Here is a 27,849-nt window from a genome sequence, read left to right as displayed (position 1 = left end):
TTCTATATTCATAGTAAGCAAAGACGATGATAAAAGAAAATTAATATTTTTTATTTTTTAATACAATATCAACCTACTCGTGTATGTTTAATTATTCATCAATAATATATATATATATATTGTGCGACGAACATACGTTTCAATTAATTATTATTAATTTATAACAACGATGAGATTATTTATAATCAGGGAAATTATTATTATGATTGATTTTCAAAGATCTGGAATATATGTAAAATTCCAAAATTATTATTTAAAGTCACGCATGTATCTGCATAAGCTGACAATTATTATAAACGTCGAGCGTGGTTTTCTGTTAGATAATAATTTTATAAAATTAATTCATTATCAATTATTTACACAATCATATATTTATACACCATATTAATTGTTGTAATATAAATTATGAAATAAATAATCTTTTTATTTTTTAGTTTGGACTTATAGATTATTTCTATAATAGGTAATCTCAATTCGATTTGCAATAAACAATTTCTATTAATTCTATTGATTATCTATAAATAACACATGTGAATTCGAAGTTTCTTTGGGAGAAGAATCTTGAAGGGCTCGTTCAACAGTGGAACCAATCCTTTCTTCATGATTTCCTAGTAAAAGTGCGTAGGCGTATGCCCTTTAGGGAGTAACAGATCAAGGACACCCATAAAAGGGCTACTACCTTCTTCGAGGCCCTTTACCATAGAATTTCGGCGTTGGTTCATCTCAACGTTTTCATGGGTTCCTGTTGCTCGCATTTATCTTTAAATCAGTACCGAGCAATCTGCTACGATCAAAATAATCTTTCACCCACTTCACAATATAATATTCTATTTTTTCTTTGTTCACGACGATTACTACCAACCTGTTTCCTAGCGTTATTTCCAATTTTTTTCCTCCCCTTTTTCTTCCACGAGAAAGTCAAACAGGAATCAGGATAGTAGCAAAGCATCCGATCTTCGAATTATATATTACAAATGTCTGTCAAAGGAAAAATACTTTAAAAAGGAAGAATAATTGCAAACATCTATCGTTCGTTTTGAATTTGTTTTCTTTTATTTTTCCTGCAAAAGAGACAGACAAAATCGAGATAATTTGTCTTGAAATTATTACAAATGATTTTTGCTAGCATAAAAATATTATTTACAAAAAAAATAGAGAAAACTTTTCTCCATTGTTTACGATCTATGAATGCGTCTATTGTTCGTTTAAATTTGTATTTTGTTTTGTTTGTTTTGTACAAAATAAACAAATTGGAATCAGGATAGTATCATACTTCTTTGGAGATTCGTAAACATATTTTGCTTACAGAAATATATTCAAAAATAAGAATTTTATTTTATTTCTCTCTCTCTCTCTCTCACACACTTGCATACTGGTAAAAATGAATAATAACTCCTATTAACGATATCTAAATTATTTCTTTCCTCCAATTAAACCGACACTAAACATACACTCTTACACAATACACTTACCTAAACCATATACATATATATATATTTATTTATATCACTTTTTAGTCTATGGTAGAAATGTCCAAGTAATCAGGAAACCATAGACTCAAAGCTCGAAGTTTGTATTCTTCTTCCAACTTCCGGAAGGTGATCGAAGAAAGAGAAAAAGTATAATATATAAGAAACACGAAACACATGAAGGGTACACGCAAAGTATAACATATATATATATACTACCACACGCAAAGTGTATAAACATACACGTGTAAAGTGTATGTGAACATATACACACACACATATATATATTTATATATTTACTTTCTCTTTCCCTCTTTCTCTGACTTTATTCTCTGTACACCCTATGTATTCAATTCATCGTTAAAAGGCTGAAGAAAGATAAATCGCGCAGATGTCAACGGTATTAGGATAGCATGATCAAACAGAAACGCATGTGCGCACCATGCCACACCACCGAACCAATTTTCAAGGCGGAGACATACCTAAGCGATGGGGGTAGGGGTACGGGTGTGAGTGGGGGTGGGATGTTTGGACGACCTCAGAGCAATGGTGGCATACTAAAGAATAGAAACGGTTAATGGGGGAACGTGTATATATTATATAATTAAATATTTTGATTCAATATATCGAATATCAATACCATTCAATTATTTATTTATCATTCATTTTATATTATTTTCAATTGTTTATTATTAATCTGCGAATAGAATAATTATTCATATGATAAATGTTTCGGAGAGAATTCATTGTAATTGTAAAAGACAAAATTTAGATTGGATTTATAATGTTAGATTGAATTATTAGATGAAAAAAATTGTTTAGTAGAAATAGTTAATAATGATAATAATAATATAAAAAGAGGAGCAAGTAGACAAAATGTAATATCATCGAACTTGTAGATACAAAATTTATTTGTATGAACGCTTATCTGTATGATTGATTTTTTAATGAATTTTGATACAAAAATTAAGTTTTTTAGACAAGAAAACATTTTATTCTTTAACGTAGAATTATTTTTTGACTGGTTTTAATACGATTACAGTGACGCACTACATATTTTATATGAATATCGATTAATACGTGAACTTTGAGTTGTGTAAAGGAAAAAATATTATATATTGGCCAATAAGTATAACGTCAGTATAATTTATTTTAAAATAAATAAATAATAAAATAAATTATTAAACATTCTGACATTATATATATATTTATATAATTAAATATAATAAATTTATAATAAATTTAAAATATAATAAAAATATAATATAATAAATAAAATAAAAATAAAATAAATAAAATAAAATAAAAAAAATAAAAAATAAAATAAAAAAAAAATATAATATAATATATAAAAAAAATAAAAATATAATAAATTTATATAATATATTTATATTTATATTTATATATATTTAAATAAATACTTATTTTATATAATATAATTAATGATACTAACTCACATTTAAATTTTTTCAAAGAACTGGACTATGATCTAAATTATTCCTTAGAAAAGTATTGACCCGTTGACCTAATTAAACTCTTGGAATACTGTTCGATGTTCGAAAAAATATAATCGTGTGCGTATCTATATGTTTTTACAACACAATAAAAAAATTCGAAGAAATATCTGTAACCAGTCTGGACGACTTTGAAAAGGAGAAACAAACTTTTTCGTTGTGTTGAATACGTGTGTTCTTGCATTGCTTACTCACACATCCTTAGTGTACTGTATTACTGACACCCTGACCTATATAAGTTTCTAAAAAAAAAAGATCAATGAACTTTACATTTTCCGAAATATAATATTTTCGAAAGTGAGAATTACTAAGAGATAGGAAATTATTTTTTCAAAAATAACGAACATTCCTATACATTCATTTATATTTTTATATGTAAGAAATAATAATTATCATTTTATTTGTTAATATTTTTATTCGAGAGATCAAATAATGTAACTTTTATTAAAAAAATATATTTGTAAAACAAGAAAAATCCTTGGATAGAGATTATATTGAATTTATATAGAAGTTGATAAGTTTCGTTTCATTTAGTTATAGTTATAATAATAACAATAATAATAATGATAATAATAATAATCAAATATTATATTATCAATCATTAGATCAACAGATAGAAATTTTCACTTTCACATAATTGTTTTATCCATAATAAATATAATAATAATGGCAAAAAGACAGAGAGATGTTATCATTTATCCTTTTTCTTTCTCTCGTAGATGTTATTACAATGTTTGCAGAGTTCAACGATGCTGTTAGGTGTATCAGGTTTTCATAAGCGGGAAATAATTTGTAGAAACTTGATGCAAGGAGTGAATGATAGTAGTGGAGTTAAGCGCTTAAAATGAGAACAAGAGGTAAAGCAAAAGAAGAAGAAGAAGAGGAAGAACGAGAAAAGAAGAAAAAGAAGATGAAGAAGAAGTAGAAATAGAAGAGAAAGAGGAAACAAGTACGAATTAATCCGTAGTTTTCTTAGAATTATCTCTTTCTTCTGATATTTTTCTTTTCTTTTTGTTGTTTTTTATGTTTCCATCTTTCGAACCTCAATTCTAATCTCTTACCTTCTCTTTCATTTTACTTTTAAGGAATACGTGTGTACATACATGCATAAAGAAAATAAGTTCACGTTTATGTGTTATCGACGATAAATGATAATAAAACATAAAATGCGAATAATAAAACATAAAAATAGAGAGAGAGAGAGAAAGAGAAAGAAAGAAAGAAAGAAAAAATACAATTACGTTTCTTAAGATGCTTTGAAAAAGACGAAGATAATGCACTGACTTCTCCTCGTCACAGGATAATATGAATAACGAGAAATCGTTTCTCGATTGAACGACACCTACCCAACGATTTTTCAGATACATATAAATACATACATATACATATACATATATATATATATTAATACACAACACAACATATAAATCTGAACTGTATTGACAAGAGAAAGAAAGAGATAAAGAAAGGAAGAAAAATAATGAAACGTTCGACAGAAGGGAACAAAAGAGTACGGGAAGACCATAACAGGACAACATCCAGGCAAGGACTGGCACTATGGGTGTGTCCAATCAAAGGATCAATACAGAACCGACCAATCAAATCATTCGTTTTATCTCTCTCCACTTTACCGAATCAAATCAATCTTTATTTATACCATTTCTAACATATAGGTTAAATGCATTAAATTCTGTTTATTCTTGGCCAGTGAAATTAAACAAATTAATTATTTTAAATAATAATAATAATAATAATAATGATTAATGAGAAAGCGAAAGAGAATAAGATAGACAAAATGAGTGAAATGTTATATAAAGGAAAGATATTATTATATTTAACGTCCCTATGGTATTGAGTTATTATTTGAAATGGATTAGGAATGGTATAATCCTGTAATCTGCTTGTGTAAGTAATTTCATACAAAAGAAAGACGATGACAATGATCAGGGATTCATGATATAAAAGAATTTGACGAAACCGTTATTTACTTTGAAAGTCTCAATACTCTTATGTGTATCCTTGTATTATATATGCTTGCTTGCTTCGTATCACTCTCTCTCTCTCTCTCTCTCTCTCACTCTCACTCTCTCTCTCTTTCTCTCTCTTTCTTTCTCTCTCTATATGATGTAATTAAAGATACACGAGCAAAACAAATTACGTATGTTAACTTGTGTTGGATATTTTATATATTTATGTGTTTAATATGTATTGAATATACATATATATATATTTTTACATTATGTATTCTCTCGTGTTTTTCTCCCTTTATTCTTACTGAAATCGTAGACGACGGAAATGAAGAGAGAACGAGAAAGGGTTAGGAAGAACCAACGAAACATTCATAGAAACTCGAACAGGTTAGTAGGAGGTCGAAGAGGTCAATCGGCATATTTGCCTTTCCCCTTTGACAACTGTTAACTGTCTCGATTGTAAAGAATTCTTCTAAGAATTGAAACGAATCCATTTCCGTTCGCTTTCAAATAAATCAAATGATTATTTCCTATCTTTTTCCTTTTCTTCTTTTTTCATTATATATATATATATCTAATATTTTTCTAACAGATGAAGTTGGTATATATAATTATGAGAAAGTTTATACATTGGATATTAAATATATAATATATATTATAATAATATATAGAAGAAAGTGTGATGTCAATTTTTAGGATAAGACGACTCGGAGTTCTCTCTCATCACCAGAAAATGATGTCGTTTTATGAAAAAATTAAATTATTTTAATATATTTATATAAATATATATAATATAAAAATTATCACAGATTATTTTTTTCCTCTATTGTTCAAATTTTTGTTTATTTTAACTTTCCTAATCATTAGTATATGTAAAAAAATGTATTTTACTTTAAAAAATCCAAAATATTACTAGAGTACAATAAAGTGTTTGATATATCATAAATAATTATTAATTAATCGATAAAAATGTATATTGCAATGTAAAATGTACGGAATATCCGTTGGACGTACCTTCCTCTTCGAAATCCAACAGCAAACTCACTCGTTGTCTTCTGTGAAAGTTCTTTTATTGATTATTATTTATATGTATTTCCAAAGGTTATATATCTATAAAGAAAATAATATTCTCTCTTTTCTCTTTCTCTCTCCTTTCTTTCTCTATCCTTTCCTCTATATTTCCTTTCTTTTAACATCTTTTAATAAAATTTGATCGTTACCGTTGCCTACAAATTTTACCTTCAACAATAAAATGATATAAATTAACCAATAATTATACGAGACAATGAACTAACGAATAAATGAACATATTGTACAAAATGAAAAATTTATAATTTATTTTACAATATTATTAATAATCGTAATATGAGATATAAATCATAAAATCAATGCATTTCTATTTTTGAATTTACAATTAATCCATTCTCATAATTACCATACATATGTATTTGATCAATTTATTTTCCTATCATATATCAATTTAATTGAACATATAAACAATATTTACTCACACACACACACATGCATATGAGAATACACACACATGCATACATATATAGTAAGAGGAAAGATATCTACTACCTAACGAGCTATGCGACCCTAGGATCTTCCACGAGTTTCCTTTGTTCGCGAGATTATCGTCATGCCTCGTTATCGTGTCGCCATTGCAACCCTATTGCAATCTCTCTGTTCATCATCGTTTGTCCCCTACGGTTTCCTTTCAACGAAAGCTCTGTTCAAAGGAACGAACGAAGAGAATTATCGGTAGGGTAAACGAAACGTCAGGGGAACAGAATGTATAACTCGAACGCGTGTATTTTAAACGATCAATACTAACGGAATAATATCCACAAGCTACGTCACGTTATTAAGCGTAACAATTAATTTAAATAATCTCATTGTAACGTTTAAATGAATACTTATTAAATTTATAACAAATAAAAACAACGATTATAAGAAATGTCAAATAAAATTGATCATTTCTTAAATATACACGATAACAAATTACTACATCTATTATTTTGATATTTGAATAAATAAAGATATAATTTTGTTTTAAATAAAATTGCTATAGAGACGTCTGTCGAAAGCATGAAAGAATGGATGATATTGATTAGTTCGATGTTCCATCCCTTTCGTTAGGGGTTTCCCTTGCGTATTGCGCAATACGTTGGAAAAAAATACGTTACGCGTTGATTTTTTTCAAGATCAGGCTGTCATGGCAGCAAACAGATATCCGGGATTGGAAAGAATCTCTCGAGTTCGATGGAATAATAATCCACCAATCGTGCGAGACTTCACACTGGGCTTTCCAATCAATCGGCTGTTTCCGGCCTTATCAGAGTAGCATGAGTTGAACGGGAAAACCGAACTTTTCTATCGTTTCTCACACTCCCAAAGTCACTCTCTCGTTCATACACGTATACTCACGCATTCTCTATCGAACGTGGGCGGGATTCGTCAGGTCGAAAACAGGCAAGTGCGATGCATCGCTCCTGATAACAGCCGACTGATCGAAGACTTTTTCAATCGTCCGAGAAAAGAAATTGACTTATCTTAAACTCTAAGCAAGAAAAGAATATTTCTTTCCTTCTAGTATGAAAAACAAATTTCAACGGAATTCTTAAATTCGTTCGTTCCCTACGTTATTTCGTTTTATTCTTAACGATACGAACTCGTGTGTTATATATGATACAATATATATATTTCATATAAATATATATATATATTTTATATGTTATATATATACACATATTTATATGTATACGTATAAGATATATATGATTTGTATACACATAGATACGATCAATAAATATGAATATAGATTGCAGTGGAGAGGTTAGGAGTTCACATATGGTTGGTATTTCGAGGTTAGGGGCAGAAGGAAAGGGTTAGTCGTTCAAGTGCTTCGAGCCACACATCGCGAAAGGGATGACATAACTTTATAGAAGGTCTTCTAATATCTTGTGGGGTCGACGCCCCTATAAAGCTTCATACTCCTCGTTTATCACTCTCATTTTTTTCTTTTTTATTTTTATATGTTTCGATTACGTTGAATGTCATGGATATGATTGGTCGGTGATTTTAATGGCTTCTTGTGGACGCCATTTTTATTAAGACGAGACAACTTTCGGATAGAGACCAACAAGTTATACTTGATATATATGTATTTATCACAAAATTGTCAGCTTACTGAGAATTTATTTTTTCAACGAATTCTACCTGATGATTTCCTGATAAAACTAAGAGATCATATATATATAAATATATTTATATATATATATATATATAAATATATATATAAATATATATATATATTTTTGTAGATTTATACATTATTTTCGTAATTTTTAATATTATTTATGTTTCATGCTATAATATACTATAGCATATACTCTATTCTGCATTTAATTATTTTATATACATATATATACGATATAATTGCAAATTATTATATTAGTATATATATATATATAAATATATAATATATTTAAATAAATAGAATATATTTTTCTGTGTGGTCGATTTACTGAACCAGATTTCCCTTTCTTACAATAAGATAAAAATCTCTACTGTAAATTATCTAAATCCTCCTCATTCTAAAAAATTATCTCATAAATTTATTAATAAAAACATAAAAGAAAATAAAAGGAAAATGTTTAATTCAATCAATTAATTCAATGTTTATAGAAAAATGAAATAAAAACAATGACAGATTATAATCGTCAAACATATATTAAAAAACTTCAATCTATAATCAAATTTATTCCAATATTAATGATAATTAAATTAATTAATTGTAAGTGTTTGCACGAGTCAGATCGATGGTATCATAACGCGAGCATGTAACAGGAAAGAAGATCGACATAGGAGGTTAACCGTCGAGTTATCTGCAAGGATTTTAAGAAAGAAAGTGAAAAACACTTCGACCTACATTCATACACATATATACATTTTATCATGATTACAAGGGTCAAATAAATACAAGATAAAAAAAGAAAAAAGAAAGAAAATAATAAATGGACGAACATGAAACCTGGTTGAAGCCGATCGTTCGAATAATTGAAAGGGCTATCGGTAGTCTATTGGTTTGATCCCTCGATCACAGGCTAGCAGGAAGGATCGAGTGGTTGGTTGAAATTTCAGTTAGTAGTTTTGCTTGTGTGTGTGTGTATGTGTGTGTGTATGCGTATGTGTGTTAGTGGAAATGATCACGTTCTATCCAATTTTTTTTTGTAAAATAAGTATAATTATAACAAACAATACGACAAAGAGAAAGTAAATAATACCTTTGTCATTACCGGATATCCGAATACTCCAATTTATTCATTAAAACTGTATATCTAAATCAAGATTCTGATCTGACGAAGAGTATAAATCCCTGAGGACAGTGACCCTGGAAGGGTTCTTGATGACCTAATATTTTATAATGACACGTTACCACGTAATGTGCTGAAATAAACCCAAGATTGTTAGCTGTGTGTAATTTAACCGAGGGTTGCGGTAAATTGCATTTTAATATTAGGCTTTCCACACATTTATGTTATAAGACAGTACTAATAGCACTGTGTAATCAAAAATTATTATATATTATATGATCATTATTCATAATATCACTACTGTATGTGAAATAAAATATATTATAAATATTATTAATTATATAACTTATACTATTAAAAAAAGCCATTAGAAAATATATTGCTAAACTATATAATTAAATAATCGATAAAAGAGAAATAATTTGTTTGTAGTTGATAGTTTTGCAATATCTACCCTAATCGTTAATTGCTAATCACGTGAAAAAAATAAAAACAAATAAGTAAACATATTTATGACAATTTTATCCTATTCACCAATCCCATAAATGTACACATGCGAATAATCATACGTACTGCATCACTCGCACACATTGATTGATCCTTACAGGATGCTCACACAACTGTAAATCAATAGATTATTGGAATAATGTATTCTCGGAATACAAATGCTATATAATTTTCACTTAATTTTTAACCATTGCAAATTATAAATACTTTTGGTCAGATATCCTTCCGTAGTTCAGTTTAATATGCGTTACAAGTAAATCGATGTATAATTGTTTACATATTTTAACAATAATAATTCAACTGTTAGGATTAAACGAACATTACAAGGATCGAGTCAGAATGACTGGTATTCGTTGAGTGAGGGTTAAATAAGTATCCGGGTATTCGAAGACCCGAGTAATAAGAGCTTTGAGAGAAAGCCAATTCATATCACTATCTTTCTCTTTCTTTCACTCAACCCCACTCTCCTTCTCTCTCTCTATATATATAGTATATATATATATATATACTTTTTTATTCACAAACCGTTTCTATATAGTTTTGTTTGTTTTGGATGGTCCTAAAAGGGATTGAAGTGACAACCCTTTGACAAGAATAATTTAATCCTGAGCCCGAGGGAAAGGGTTGAATAAAATATATTCACATATTCGAAGCAGGCAAACATCCTCGATGAGAAAGCTTTTCTCTTCTTTCTCTTTCTCTCTTTACCTATATACAATATATAGATATATATATTATATATATATAGATAATGGTTGGGTTGCTCGCTTTATCAAAATGGCGGCATCACTTTTACATTACCTGTTGATTCTATACCAATTTTATGCTTCTCTGGTTGAAGTAGAACTCGTCGGAAGTTCTCGGTTCTTCGACAGTGTTCGGCTCGTCAAATAAGTAAAAGACAGACAGATAGATAGATAAATGAATAGATAGATAGATAGATAGATAGATAAATAAATAGAATAAAATGTATTATTTCAAATTAACAATTCTTAATTGTATACATTTATTCATATTCATTTACTTTTTTAAATCATATTATATATTTTATACTTTTATGGAAAATAAAATTTATTACCAAGTGTTTATTAATTAATGTAAATCTAATATTATATATTAAAAATTGTATAATACACAAAAAAATAAAAATAAAAATTCTATTCGTAAATTTTTCTCCGTTCTATATAATCTTGCAAAAGTATTGGTTAAATAAAAAATAATAGGAAAAAAATATTCGAATTTCTATGGGTTTCTATTATAAATAAATTGCTATAATAATTATATAAAAATAAACAAATAGAAAGATAAGAAACAATAGAAATATTAATTGTTAAAGGAAGAAAAGAGACAAAGATAGAGATAGTTAGATATAGAGAGAGAGAGAGACAGAGAGAGAAAGAAAGAAATAAAGGCTCGAATTTCTAAGGGTTGGGACAAAAAGACCCGCCTAGTTGGGATTCCACCCACGCTTTTCTCACAGGATAACATCCGATCGAGAAATTCTCAAGATAATTTTCCTTGTATTCGTTCTACCCCCATTAGAATTACCATCATTTTTTCTTCGGTCATTGAACTCTTTATATTTATACATTATTAGGCATTCATCGAGTTTAATAGAAAAAATTTGTAATTACAGTCGTGTACTTCTTCGAAGGTTATTCCGATCTGTGAAATGAATTATTAATTTTTTTTAATAGCTGCCATTTTTGTTTTTCTTTTTTGATTGTCCTATTCAGATTTTAATTATGATAAAGGAAAAAGATTAATATTATTTCATCTCTGTGTGTGAATTGATAATTATTTATTAATTATAAAATTGTACGTTATTAATGTAAAACATAAATGAAATAAATCATTTTCTTTCACTGTTTCAATCGAATATAATAAATTATTGTAGAAGCATAGGTACGCGGAAGTATGATATAAGTATCGAGGATGACAAAGGTGATCGTGATCATGATCGTGGATCGTGCTAGGAAACCGGAAGAGATCGTACATTTAATATTAACCTCGGCCCGGAAGTGAATCACGATCCAGGAAGTCTCGAGGCGAAATCTCTAAAGCTCGTTTTCTACAGAACAATGTAAAAATTTAAATTGCATGAGATCATTGATACGAGAAATGTATGCACATAGACAATAATTACTTGAATACTATACGTGTAACTATTTTCTTTTCTTTTTTTTCATTCTTTTAAATCTCTTATTTCCTGTGTTAATAATTATTATAAATATTTTAAGTAATAAAATAATTATAAACAAATAAATATATATATATAAATGTTATCTCCTACAATTTAATATTGTAATGTTTGTATATATAATAATATCAAATTATTATTATTATTATTATCTATTACTATTATTATTATTATTATTATTATTATTATTATTATTATTATTATTATTATTATTATTATTATATATTGATGAATGTACAATTAATACTTTACTACTTGTATATTAAATAATGAAAAACATATCACTCCTAACTCAAGCAGGCATGTAATCACTGGACTAATTATATGTACTTATTTCTCACATATCAGTTAAAGTAAATTTAGCAAAGACTGATTCAGCAAACATACTCTGGAAACCTCCTTCACGTCCATGTATGCCTGAACAATGTCACCTGCGATGTAATTAATATTCATACGTACGCACCATGCGTTCTATTGATACATACTAATCATTATGTCCACTATAATATGGCGAGATTACTTTAATTACATGGACGTGTTTATACTTATTATTCATAAATTGATATCATCATTTGAAACATGTATTATACTTAGAAACTTTAATACGTATAAAAATGTCGTTTCAACCTAATATTATAAAATATCGATAAAATAAAAGTAAACATTTGAAAATTATGTCTTGTTGCTTTAATAATTATACTCGACGTTAATGAACATATAATTATGATTTAATAAAGTATTTTTTCTACTCACAAACTAAGAGTAAAATCATTACGTAAAATATGATAAAGTTATCCTAATATTATAATACGATGAGAAATCGAACGAAAAATGAAAAGAGAACAAATTTCGAGGTTGTATTTCTCTTTCATTCATATTTGAAATCTTAATAGAAGAAATAAAAATATGTTGATGGATGAAACCGTCTGTTAGTTGGAAAGTAATAGGATCTTATAAAAGAGAAAAGTAAACTATCGTTGGTTGGAAACCTGACAAAAGTGGTAGGATAACATATGTTTGTTTACAGATATTCTGGAATAGAGAGTGTAAAACGATGTTTTCTGTGGAATTTATTAATAAAGATAAACAAAAAAAAGGAAAAGAAAAAATAGATGATCAAGTTAGACATTAATTTGGTGGGTAGACAATAGAGTAAAGTAAACAAGTAGATTAGGGTGTCATGGAGCTTTTAGAGGTGGTTCGGTTAACCTCAACGGGGATCCCCTAAACGGGGGTGGCAACGTGGTTAAAAGTCGATTTCGTTGGTTCGAATAGACAGGGGATGTGTTTCTCCTCGAATCAAGGGTATAAATTCTAAGGAGAAGAGGAGTTTCGCCCTTAGGGTGGAGAAATGTAATTGAGAGGGATGGTCCCTTGTCGTTACCAATTAAGCCGCCCATTTAAAAGTCATTTTTATTCTGTCATTTAAAAAGCATCAGCACATTCATTTTAATTTAATGTTATTGTAATTATTATAATAATGATACAAAAAATAATAATTTTCTATACTCGTTGATAATAACATTAAAACGATATATTATGTATTATATTAAAATTTACTTTCCTTAATATATTTTAGAACGTTATTATTTTTAATACATCTTTTTGTTTCCATATTTTTATAAGAATACAAAACAAATCAAATGTGAAATATTAACGCAATATTTGAAATTATATTCTAGACAATAATATAATACGTTTCCTGTTATTATCATCAATAGCAAAATCCAAAACGAATTAGTAGACCGAAATTGAATAAAATATCTAAACAATATCCTGTGGATCTCAAAATAAAATATAGTAAATCACTCTTGTCCGCAAATATGTATCTACTTGTATCTATCCCTCTCTTCGCATATCCAAATAAAGGGAGGAGAAAGAATTAATATCAATAAATTAATCTACATGATAAACACACCTACACATTTATATACATATATATATAGTTGGTTGAACGAAGACGAAGCTATCCTCTGGGCGTTTCCATCCAGCCCAGACTCGACTTTCCATTTCTCTTTCTCTCTTTTTCTCTCTCTCATACACACACACACACATACACTCATTCTCGCGAGAATCTAACAAGCCAATCTATGAATTATTCGAAGAAAGTCTTTACTCCTTCTTACTACCTGGAAGGAGTGTAAATGGTGAATAATCATTTATCTGGTACACCTCGTGTTTAGAAACCCATATATTTAATGTTTCTCTCTCGTGCCTAAACCTTTTTCAAATTCGGCGACTGGACAGGCACAACGTTTCCGTACCGCCTCTTCAGCTCGGGGTTCCGCCCCGCGAGTTTGACGGCCTGCCCTCCGCGGGAGCCGCCCCCGCTCTTCGAATAGGATCACAGGAACCTCAAGGAATTCTATCATTCTCTTTAGTGATAACTCTAATACACCTTTATATGTAAATACATCTGTATATTATGTATGTTCCTGATTCCCCTATAGGGATGATCGAAGATGGTTCTCTTCTTCATTTTTTTTCCACGTATATTAGGGTGAACCAAAAGTTCGTCCATTCGTTCTGTTGAAATTTTACTTTGAAACTGTATAATGGTATTGAAATTTTGTTTTATTTGTTTTCTTTTTTTTTTTCTTTTGTAAAATTTACTTTGGAAATATTCATTTTCAAAAATACGTTCACCCTAATATATTGGATATGTGATCTGATATTTTATCCTAACTGGTTGGTTGTATTGTTTTTCTTTTTTTTTTTATTTTGATAATATTTAATATATATATGATAATATTATTCTTTATCTTATTAGGGGATTGTTGAGGGTTTTATTTTTAAGATTGAAAATTAGTGTCTTATTAATGGAACTGTTCTTGAAAATTAATTGAAAGAAAGAAAAGATCTTGAAGTTATCCTTACAATTCTATTTCACAGATGGTATACATGAAAGTATTTTATATATGTGAAAAAAGACTGAAAAGTACAGGATCTATAATATGTGGAAGTTGAACGTTCATTAGCGTGTTTAAGATCTAGTTATCGATCTTGAATTAAGTATTGATTTATAATAAACAAAAAAATATATTAGAATAATTTACAAGATTAATTGTATATATATATTTTTATATATAGACGAATATATATGACTACGTTTAATTAGACTTGAATAAGATATTGATTAAAGTCTTCTCGGCAAAGCTTTAATTAAAGGATTAAATCAATAAAAAAATAGCATGAGGTTGCATCATACTGCAATATTGCAGGCTTTGCTTAAACATAGGTTGTTCCTAAACACAGGTTGTATCTAAACATAGGCTTTCCTTAAACACAGGCTATGTTTTTGACATGCGTGGTAAACCAAGAAGAGAAGAGAAGGTAGAAAACCCTCGACCATAGGTCTAATCTTTCTCTCTAATTTGATCATTTTTTCTAAAAGACCACACGGTACAAATTAAAACTGATTTGTGTTACTACACAATGATCCTTCATTGTTATTCTTCCTACAGATTTTGAATACTATATTAAATACAAAGATATTATATCGAAATAATTTTTAAAACTTATATGATAATAATTTAATTATAAGTAAATTATTTTTAACAATTCCTGAAAAATGAAAAATATATATTCGTTTCTAAATAATTTATAATTATTTTATCTCTCTGAAATCTGGAAAACATATCTGTAATAAATAACAACAACATATTTCAATATATAAATATATAAAAATAATACAAATATATAAAAAAAGAAAGTATGTGTGTGTGTATGTATTTAAATAAAAGCTTGCAAAAAAATAATTAAGAAAAGTATGTATCGATCTGCACATTTAACTAACCTCTCTCTTTCTATAATACAGTAGTATAATAAGATTTCTTTTACATCTAAATTTAAATAATTAAAATAATTGCTAAATTAATCGAAAAAAATGTGTATTGTAATTTAGAAGCACTGGGTATATATTCGGTGCACCGTCTTCCTCGAAATTCACCTTCAGACTGGCACGTTTATCCTCTATGAAAGTACTTTTATTAAATGTTGTTTATGTGACTTTCCGAATGCTGCGCATGTGTATAAAAGGAATAATTCATCTAATCAATAAAATTTCAGATTACAACGCTCAAATTTTAACATTTTAACATTTTTATGTAATTCTTTGTATTTAAAATGTTTACTTAAACGTAATTGTTTTATTGTTTTAATTTTAAAACGAATCCAGGCAATATTTTTTGATATTTAAACATGCAAACACTTCAGCTTTCTTCTTTATAATGGTAAACTTAAATAATTCACATTTTCTGATGCCAGGCATTATTAGCATTGCCGCGGGGGGTTTGGCTTCGTCACCAGGCATTGTGAACAATGCCTGACCCGCCAACTTTTCTCTGACATTTTATAAACCTTTGCAGATTGATTTCTACCTCGATAAGGTATCATTAAAATCTATTCACTTTTAGTATAAAAAATATTTACCGAAACTTTTCAAAGAAATGGCAAAGTTGTACAATTTACAGCATTGGATTCACCGACATTTTCTGTACTTTACATTTGAATTTCATAATTCTACAAAGTATTCTACGCGTAGAGAAAAGAATGAACTTCAATTTAATATAAAAATCATTAAAATCCGCTTTTGTGATATAAGTATAAAAAGTATTGACGCGAACTATTCAGAAAAACGACATTTCTTCGAAATCCACCGTTGAAATGAAACATTGTCCTTTATCAAATTACTTTTATTAAATTTTTTTATATGCCCTTCCGAACGCTGCACATGTGCATAAAAGGAATAATATTCGTAATAAGTAGAATTTCCTTATTCGAAAAGTCATATAAATAATTTTTAATAAAAGAACTTTCATAGTGGATAACATGCCAGTCTGAAGGTGAATTTCGAGAAAGACGGTGCTTCAAAGATATATCAAGTGCTTCAAAAATTACAATATACATTTTTTTCGATTAATTAACAATTATTTTAATGCACTAATGCACTTTACTAATATTACAGGAGAATTTGACCCTAATATATAGATCGATACCTTCTAGCCTAAACCCTTAGGTTAAACAATCGAAGATAGCAAACGAGAAATCTGATACAAGGTTGAACCCTAAGTGTAGGCAGTGCCTATCTAGACGAAGAAGGCTGTTTTTGGCATGCGTGGTGAAGCAAGAGGAGGATCAGAGATGAATCCTAAAGTAGAAGGGAGAGAAACTAACCAAGCAGAAATCTCTCTCTCTCTCTCTTTCTCTTTCGTAAAACACTATAGCACAGTTAGAGGAATCAATGAGGGGGTTAGCAGCAGGAGCATGCGTCTCTGGGTTTGCCGAATTCGCACAGGCTCTTTCTCTCTCTCTCTCTCTCTCTCTCTCTTTCTCTCTTTCTCTCTCTCTATGCTTCCAGCGAAATTTCCGTTTGGGAAGAAGGGAATGCTCGGATGCTGCGACTGGTCCAGAGAGTGTATCGAGAGGCAGGCAACAACGGAGGATCGGTAGTAGTGGGGGGGAAGGCTGGGAGGTCGAAAGGGACCGTGAAATAAAGCAAGATAAAAGGAGAGAGAGAGAGAGAGAGATAGGACCGATAGAAAGAGAAAGAGGGATGGATGGGAGTATATAGAGTGTGTCTCCTCGCGTTTAGGAGGCCACGACGAGTGGTGGCCGCGAGGCTGGCCGAAAGGGTCAGATACGTGCGCCACTCGAAAAAGGGTGCGACCTTCGTTGGCCGAGGCCAGCCCTCGGGGAGACCGCGCCCACGCATTTTCAACAGGATCGCAGGAGACCAATGGAGCTTACTTTGGCCTTGGATATATATTCTCTCTCCTTTATGTTTCGATCTCTTCTCTCTCTCTCTCTCTCTCTCTCTCTCTTTCTCTCTATTTATCTCTATCAAATGTCTTTGATGAGATTCTCCCCCTCTCATTCTCTCACAGTTCTCACCATCTCACTCTTTCTTATTTGGGTCTCGTCTGATGCTGGATCGACCCTTGGTAGGGTTGAACGTTAGCCCCACCATACTTATACGTTCAATTTATTGCTTCACTCATACTTAGGCTTTATTGGTACGATTAGGGTTAATATGTGTGATGCCTGAAGGGTAGGGCATGGAAACAAGTTTTGTTTTATTATTAGTATGAGAGTAATTTATTTTGAAGATATTATTTGTCGAAGTATATAAGGATGTATAATGATAAATGTTTATAATAATTTTATCTTGGAATATGTTTAAAATTAAAATATAAATAATATATATATATATATAGCTTGAATTTTATATGGAATTTTAACGTTCAAAATATATTTATTGTAATCTTGATTCGTCTCAATCATTATTTATCATTAATATTACTATGATAGATAAATATATATACATGTTAATACGATGTTCGTATGGGTTATCGATAATATTCGTACTTTAATTATATAAATAAAAAAAGAAAAATAAATATATTTTATTATAACTCGGGCTTTATTTTTTTTTATATTATTCTCTTGCAATTTCTAATCAGATATCAACCTAACTTTAATCTTAAATTAATCGAGTAAAATTAAAAATTGTTAATTAGATAAATACTTTATTAAAATATCGATTAAAAATTGTTAATTTTGATAGAAAATATATATTTAAATTATTTTTTCGTACCATGTTAATGTTATTTTATTTGCAGAACTGCTGAAATACACAGTTTCGATTAAATACGCGTTCTCTCCTTTGAGCTTCATGTTTTCTATGATTTTAATTGCTGTTATAGAAATAAATTATGCATATCGATTAATTAAATTTTTCATTTATGACAATATACTCCTTTACTTCGTATAGTTTCTTAACCCGTTAAACCTCTTTGCTCCTTTTATTCTCCTGTTATGCCGATGTAACGGAGTTGTTTACACTGCGCATGTAATATGGCACTGTTCGCCATTTTCACCATTTCTACCTGTGTAAGTTACTAAGTGCACAGGTAGTATGACCACCTTGTATTTCCCATATATAAATCGAAATGTACGATTTATTAAGAGAGAAAAGAGAGAATCATGTAAATTATATTCTTTTTCAACAAGAAAATATTAAAAAGATCGGTATAGTTTACTCTACGACATTGTCAATTTCAAAAGTACGAACAACCTGTATGTAACCTTGAATCTCAACTTACGAAACGAAAAAAATAATGAAAGAGAAATTAAAAACGATACCTTGGCTAAGAGGAAATCATACAAATTCAAGAGGTAACTTAGGGTCGACAAAATTTTGCAACAAAAAAAAGAAAAAGATCGAATCTTTTAGAAAGTATTTTAAAGATGATCGATTCTACCCTTAAAATGTGCTACAACGACTATTGGTAGCAAAGTAATATCACAGTTACATTTTGTTATAGATATTTTAAAAATAAAATGATGTTTCTTAAACGATCCAAATATTTAAACCCATACGTATTCTTTGTAGCAATAAATGTTTATGCCAAAAGAAAAATAAGATCATTCTATTGAAAATAGGTATTATACAAAAAAAGAGATTAATAATTTAATAAAACATTCTAACATTATTAACAACTACTTACTATATGAAAAAAAAAAAAATCAATAAACCGAATATTCCACCTACATAAAATATATCTCTTTATATATTATCTAAATTCATCTCCTATAATAATATAACATTTATTATAAACTATTAAAAAATTACAATAATTAAAATTATTTACAAATAAGAAAACAATTCGTTAAAATTTTTCAAATAGTTTCATTAACATCAAACATCTGGAATAAATTCTTCGTAATACAGGATAGAATCTTAACTGACCTATGAGAAAGTAGGAAGAAACGCCTTCCATTCATAACGAGAAGGTTGAACGAGATGAAGGTTGGTTGGATGGTTGCATTGGATAACAATGGCGAAAGTCGGTAACCTACCTAAAGGATCCGGCCTTTAGGAAGTTAAGTTCGTAACGTTGGACAATTAGTTTCGCTCCATTGAGTTCTAAATGCGGAGTCTCGGTAATCAGGAATGCAGAGGATTCGAGGAGATCGATAAAGGTGATCGGATCCTTCGAGGTCAAACTATCCTCGATGATATTCGTTTTCGTCCTGTTATCCTGACCGTTGTCGCCGGTTTTCTTATTAATATGCTAATTTCACGCCAATCCATAAATTCCTTGGATTTTGTTTTAATGCAACTTGCAACAAACATGCTTGCAATCGATACTCTCTCTCTCTTTCTCTTTCTCTCTCTTTCTCTTTCATTCTCTCTTTCTCTTTCATTCTCTCTTTCTTTCTTTCTCTTTTACTATTTATCTTTTTCTTCCTCTTCCTTCCTTTCTTCCATTCTTTCCTTCTCATACTCTTTCTGTTATCGGATTGGTGAAACGAGACGAAAGACTACAGTCACGTGTAATGCGATACACCTTCGATCAGGAAAGTATGGAAGAAACGTTTCAACCTTTGTTTAATCCCACGGGAAATGTATATTTTTTTCCTTTTTTTTTTTAAGTGAATTATTCCGTTCCATAGAAATTCTAAACTTAAATTTACCCTGACGAAATATAATTGGAGATATGAATATTGTTTTTTTAAATATAATTATTATTTAATTGTTAACATTTATTGCGGAATATGTTATAATTTGTTATTTATTAAAACGACAAATATATATAATTATTTTAATTTTTTTGTAATAAAATCTATGCCTCGATTGATAATAAATAAATAATAATCTTTAAATTACAGAGATGAACGTGTTCACATTGAAATAAAATTTAAATACAAAAGATTATCACGACTAGTTTGTAATATTGTATTATTTTGTCATAAATAAAGAAACGAATAATAAAAAAATGTTATGATAAATTTTATCTTAAAAGTATGAGTAGAAACCAAATATTTCATTAATTAAATACAAGCTTTCAGAGAAAACGAATATTTGCACAGTCGAATTTTGTACATAATACTTTTTCTTGGATAATAAATAAAAAGAAAAAACAAAAGAAGAAATAAAAATGAGAAGTTTCGATATCACAACTTATAATTTATCTTTAACATTTCTTCATAAAACTTTTTTTAGTGACATAATAATACAAACAAAATATTAAGAAATCTAACAAGTATGTAAAAAATAACTAGAAAAAGAAGAAATACCAACTTGAAAGACATAATTATAGTGACCTAAAGAATGAAAATTTGCCGCTCGAATGATTTTAAAAGCATCTAGCTAGTATGAAGGAACAGGAATCCACGAAATCACAGAGGCTACAGATGGAATACTTGAGAATCCTTCGATTACAAATGAACGACAACTTCTTCTTTCTGCAGGATTCGAGTGGTCCTGGCTTGTTGTCCATCAACGGTCGCCATCTGATACCAAACTTAGAATATCACGAAACAGGATAACATGTTACGAAGAGTTCAACAATTCTATCGTTTCGCTTTTAAAAGCTTTCGAGTGTCTTCTTTCTCTGGTCATAGTAACAGAGAGAATGTCGACGAGGTTAGAAGGAATACCATCTCGTTATCCAAGGGTTGTAGAAAAATGGGTTGGTAATCTTTCAGAGTTACTAGACTTTTATATCAATGATATAAACCAATGAATTAAAATAATATTCAAGAATTTTTTATCGGCATACGTATAAAAATATTTATTTATTTATTAATATAGATCATTATTTTTATTATATTAAAAATCATTGAATATATTTTATTTCTATATATTAACTACAAGAGATACCAACACATATTAAATTATAATAAATAAATAAAAGATTACCGTCCAAAAAACGATTAGTTATTATTTTTTTTTTGTAATTGTTAGCAATTATAATTTATAAATAACCATTCTCTACTCTCTCTCTCTCTCCTTTTTTTATTTTTATGTGTAAACTATAATACTAATAAAGTAATAAACAAGTGAATAAAGAATACTAGCCCCTGTAAGTAATGAATTATTATTTATATTTTAAAATAAATAATTTTTAATATTTTCTTTTATTACTTTACAATAAACTATCCTCTAATAGGATGACTATAATTAAAAGAATTGGAAAGAAAGAGAGAAGACTTGAGAGAAGCCATCTTAGGAATCATCGAGAGTCGCAACGGTTGGCCTCACATGATCAGGAAACCATGATGCAAAGACCATATTTCTCTCTCTTTCCTTATGGTGGTACGCTTTATATACTATATGCAAAACGAGAATAGAGAAAGGAAGAGAAAATATGAAAGAGACGACAATAAAATACATTCGTGATAAACTCTAAAACATTATATTCGTATTGTCAATTCTATCATTTATCTATGTATATATATTTACTCGGAGTAATGTTTTCATGAAGGACCGAAGGAGGAGGGTTAAAGAAGATTAGTAAATGCCAAATGCAGAGAGAATGGATAAACAACCTTATAGGGATGGTAGGAAATGGGAGAAGGTTGAACGACGAGTATAGTGTGCTATTGATGAGATGATGGTTTCATAGTGATGGTGAGGGGAGGGGTCACTCACCACCGACATGGCGTGACTCTTTATAAGATACAAACCCATGATACGAACTTTGAAATATCGCATTTCCATAGTGATAAAATATATACAAAAATAAATAATAATAAATACGAAATATATAATTTTTTTTTTTATTTTAATTTTCATTCTTTAGGTCACTATAATTATGTCTTTCAAGTTGGTATTTCTTCTTTTTCTAGTTATTTTTTACATACAGTTTATGTAAGAAATGTATGCTACGTTTAAATCGATAAATGCGATGATATTTTGCGAAGAAAAATTTATATCATAGTGAATCGTGCTCGTCTCTAATAATAATAATAAAATGTCATGGTTCAAAATGAAATTGGATAATATTATTCGACTTTTGAAAATGAAATCGAGGGATTATACTGGAAAAAAGATACAAGTTGCCAAATTATACGGTCCACGTGATCTCAGGCTCGATCATGTTGAAGAAAAAACTATTCGAGACGAAGAGGTTAGTGAGATTGAATTTTTAATTAATTTAAACAAAAAACGGGAGAGTATAAGAGAGGAGGAATGAAAATGAAAAAATTGTTTAATTGGAAAGAGAATTTTAACAAAAGGTTAGGATTGAGGTCCATTATTGTGGTATTACGATGACCGATATGTTGCTGTGGGCTAACGAACATCGGAGAGTTATTGACGAAGAAACGATTCTTGGATTTGAAGCATCCGGTAAAATTGTAGAAATAGGTAAAGTAGTACAGGAAAAAAATCATTGTTATTGGGGCGAAGAAGTATTGGTTCACATTTATCCTAATCTTGGTGCATTCGCAGAAACGTGCATTGTTCATCATGAGGTAAGAAATAATTCATTTAAAAATTCGATAATTGTATAATGTTTTATATTTTTTTTTTTTATATATATTTTCCCTCGGAGATTGTTTTCGAAATTTCTTGAAAAACTAATATAGCGGATTTTTTATCGAGTTTAATAATGCGATAAAAATTAGAATGTATTTAGTCTCGAAAAAAAGAAGAATTTATCAATGAGAGATGCAGCGAGTTTAACCGACGATTATTTTTCGCCATTTTTAATCCTTGGTCGTCGAACTCAATTAAAAAAGGACGAGTATCTCTTAATTAACACGAATTCAATGTTCTCTGCAACGGCTGCCATTAATATCGCAGCATGCATCTTTCAAGCTAAGGTAATAATTAAAGAATAATAATGATTGAAATTAGAAATTATTAATGAAATAATTAATTGACGCTTTCCCAGCCAATTATTGTATGCAATAGTTCGACGTTGTTCGCGTCTAGTATCGATCTTGGTGCTGTTGCAATTATCGATAGAAATAGAAGTGAACTGAGCGACAAATTAGAACGAATCACTGGCAAAAGAGAAGTCCGTTTAATTATCGATACGATTGGTGGAACGGATTTTGAAAATCTTCTTAAATGGTTTGAAAATATTTATCTAAAATTTAATGAACATGATTTAAATAATATTAATAATAATAGTATACGTTTTAGTGTTGTTGTTAAATTTGCAACACAAATATAATAAAATATTAATCTAATTTAATTAATCTAACATTTATTTAATTTATATGTTATAATAATATAAATATATTGAATATGTAAGTTGGAAAATGTTAAATTGATGCAATTAATACAATTTACAATAATAATAATTTTGTTATTTAGTTTGGAACACGAAGGAACAGTTGCTTTCCTCGATTTTGCGAGAGATTCGAAGTATCCATATCGATATATTTTCCCATTGAATTATACCATCTTAACACTGGCTATGGAACATTATAAAAATGGCGATCCTTTTATATATAGGCTAGTTTCGATATTTATTAAAATAATATACAACAACATTAAACATATTTAAAATACTTTTTTTATAGAGAAACTATGGAAAATTTACTAGACTATCGATTAGAAGGTACGATATGTCCACGTATATCAGCGATATTCGGATTAAATAATATCAACGAAGCATTTGAATATGGTGCCAATTATAGTAGAAACAAAATTTTGATAGATATTAAAAATCCTGACGTATGTTGTATCTTTGATTCTTAAACAATCGATTTGTTCTATTATAAAACAAAACTAAATGTTGTGTATAATCAATTAAATTAATGATAATATTCTAAACATATATTTATAAACTTATTAATTTTACATTGAAAAAAATCCGTCTATGTACATACATAAACAGGTAGATTGACCATTGTAAAGTAACCAAAGTCGATGAAGATGCAATTTTGGCCAAGTAGCTTTTTCCTATCGACGGTGCATAAATCTATCTTGGTAAGATAATATCCGTTTCCTTCATCTACTTATGAAAACACATTATTTTTGCACATAAATATCACGAAAACCAGACACGCACTTATGGTTTTCAATCGCCCACTCGCGTAACCGCGTCATCATTCTAGAGAAAACTTCAAAGAGTAACTACGCAGTAGCTAAAATTGGCGGGAAATTTAACGCACACACGTGTAAGAAAACGAACGTAAATGATATACATATATTAATCCAATTATAGGAGATGAGTTATTCGAAAATAAAGAAAAAGAGATCTACTTTATCCACAGTATTCTACAAATGATAACGAACGTTTTCGTATCGTCAAAAATAAAACAGAAAAATCGAAAACATTAAAATATAGCAATAAATTAAAAAAGCAATTAAATGCACTTATTCATTTTTTTTAGCTGTTGAAATTCTATGCCAACTTTTTAATACTAGACAGAAGTACATAGAAGCTCACAAGTCCACTTTTCGCGATACCACATTCATCTTAGTTACTAACCTGACCATCAATGGGCGATAGTAGATACTTGATGCGATGACGGTACAATACTATAAAAGAATGCAATATTCTTTGATAGTATATGATAGTATAAGACATATACTTTGATAGTATATATAGTATAGTTATATTGTAATATAGAATTTCATATAATTATATTTAATTTTTAATATATAAACATGTGTGTGCCTTCAGAAATGCATTTATATATATATATTTTAAAATGAAGCAATTTAAGACAATCAAATGAAAAAGAATCCAGAAGGTTTGATGATAAATCCAACGATGATCACCTGTAACAAGAAGAAAACTATATTAATCATACAATCAAGTGATAAAATAGCCTGACATATAAGTGGTCCAATTCGCAGATGCACTTTTCAATTGAATCCTTTATTTACTTTTTATCAAATCTCTAATTACCGTTGCAATAAAATTATATTTAAACGCGTGATTTTACATTTATATAAAATAAATAAAAATAAAGAAATAGGAAAAATAAGAATACTAAGTTACTAAAAAAAAATAATATCTATTAATTATTATAAAATACTTTTAAATTGTATCATATAGAAAAGAAAAATTGCAAATTTAATAAAATACGATCAAAGTGAAAAATTTTAAAGACGAAACAAGAAAAGAGAAATTACTGTAATAATTACCGAACGTTATTTAAGCTTAAAAATTTAATAATACAAAAATTTTAATATTTCTGACTCTAACTAAACACATATGCATCTTTTGGACGATATGGCACACAGATTTGATGTGCCAAGGAGATGGAATGGTCCATCATCTCCAATTACAATTACAAATTAATGACGAGCAAATAAATAATACAATAGAATATAAAGTATGACTAAAGAACTATTTTCGAAAAGTTCGAACTCATTGTTGAACCTTTGAAAATAACTCAATAGTCTATGTAGTTGCCCTCTTCAGCCACAATTAAGTGGGGGCCTCTTCGGCATTAGCCTCTTCGGCATTTAGCCTCTTCTTTCTTCATCCCTGAAAACTGCATTGGACATTTTCAACGTTCAAGAAAGATGAGATCTTTCATACTACTTTTGCAAATTAACTTGTATTATGTTACAATTCTAATTCTCAATTATTAAAAAATTAATTTACATTTTCTGTTCGATAGTAAAGCTCGTGAACTATTAATGAACTTAGAGTTCATTGACATATACTCGAGCACAATTAAACGAATGTCCAAGCAGACAATTAACGATGACCTAATAACACGTCGCACTTTTAATGTTAAAGAATAAAATAGAATTGAAATAAATAAAGCAATAAATGTTATGCATTTTCTTGCAATATCTTCATTCAATTTATTCTTTATACTGAATTATATCAAATATTTCTAATTGAGAAAATCACGACTGTGCGAAGTGCTAATATCATAATACTTAAAACTAAGTATCAAATGGATCAAAGTATTTGCGAATTCGTTCGACTCTATCTCGTTCGAGATAAAATCGAAATAGAAATAAATCTTTCAAATTGTAGCAAATTCCTTTGAATCTCATGATACATAATAAAAATTACAGAAGAGTTACAAAATAAATTTACAAAGTAAGCATAATAGAATGAATAAAAAAAGATTATTGTAACAATTCTGTATAAACCAGGAGGCGAAATTTCCACTCCGGAGTGGAAGCAAGCCTAGTGCCTGTCCTGGATCCTACCTACTTAAAATTAAAGTTTTCACATTCGCTCAGAGAAATATGCTACCTGCCTGCCAATTACCCATATTTAAAAAGAGCAAATATACATACATACCCACCACTCACTCCACGATTCTCTCACATACCACCAGGGTGCAAAAGCCTAAACTAGAGAGCATGCCCCGGGGCACCTCCGACACCCTAGTTCAAACGCGTGTTTTCTAAACTTATGGGAGTACGTACCAATGCTGTAATCGACTGCCAAGGCTAATGATTATTGCATAAAAGACTAAGACAAAAATACTGGTACATACTAGTATATATGCATACTAGTAATGTACAAGTATATCAAAGTTTCCACAAATAAATGCGGTAACTCTACTATTCAAAACGATTTTATATATTACAAAAAAAAAAAAAATGAGAAAAATTTAATATAAATAGAAAAATACAACCACGTGTATTTTCATATCACACCTAACTCTAGGTGTGCTATACTAAGTAGTATTCTAAGTGATAAATAATGCATTAATTAAATACTATCGCGAAACGATGTACAAAACACTCTACCTAAACGCACACACAGGTGTAAAGTACATCGTGCAATCACTAGCACAATGACAGCCGCCAATAGGGAAAAAACTTAAAACTAAACCTATACTAACCGTTTCTCACCCATACGAGTAGCACCTGGGCACACGTATAGATGAGAACGCAGAAAGTATAGGGGGGAGAAACGGGAGATTAGTACATTAGAAGCTGAAAATCCTGATCTAAAAATATGATTAAAAACACATATATACATAACATATAAATACATTTTTATAAAAATTCATCTAAGCGGCTAAGGACTCTACAATTTATTTAATAAATAATTACTTTGAATATCTTTTAATATTTTGTAATATTATTCAAAACCTCGGACGACTCCTTTCATTAAGTTGGCTGTTTAATAAAAGAACTGG

At 29.1% G+C, this 27,849-nt stretch overlaps 1 long non-coding RNA gene across 2 annotated transcripts; it reads right to left on the bottom strand.

Annotated features, from left to right (window-relative positions):
• Positions 1-426: 426 nt before the first annotated feature.
• Positions 427-24,878, bottom strand: LOC122525626. 2 transcript variants are annotated; one of them, XR_006305839.1, is made up of 3 exons: positions 24,610-24,878; positions 863-978; positions 427-784 (listed from the first exon to the last, which is right to left on the bottom strand). It is a non-coding gene; the product is annotated as an uncharacterized LOC122525626 (long non-coding RNA). The 2 variants fall into 2 exon arrangements; XR_006305840.1 differs by lacking the exon at positions 24,610-24,878 and adding an exon at positions 5,968-6,066.
• Between the last annotated feature and the right edge of the window lie 2,971 nt (positions 24,879-27,849).

This window comes from Polistes fuscatus, unplaced genomic scaffold (genome assembly GCF_010416935.1).
Source record: "Polistes fuscatus isolate 324 unplaced genomic scaffold, CU_Pfus_HIC Scaffold9, whole genome shotgun sequence".
NCBI lineage: Eukaryota > Metazoa > Arthropoda > Insecta > Hymenoptera > Vespidae > Polistes > Polistes fuscatus.
This window is presented reverse-complemented; position numbering and strand designations above follow the sequence as displayed.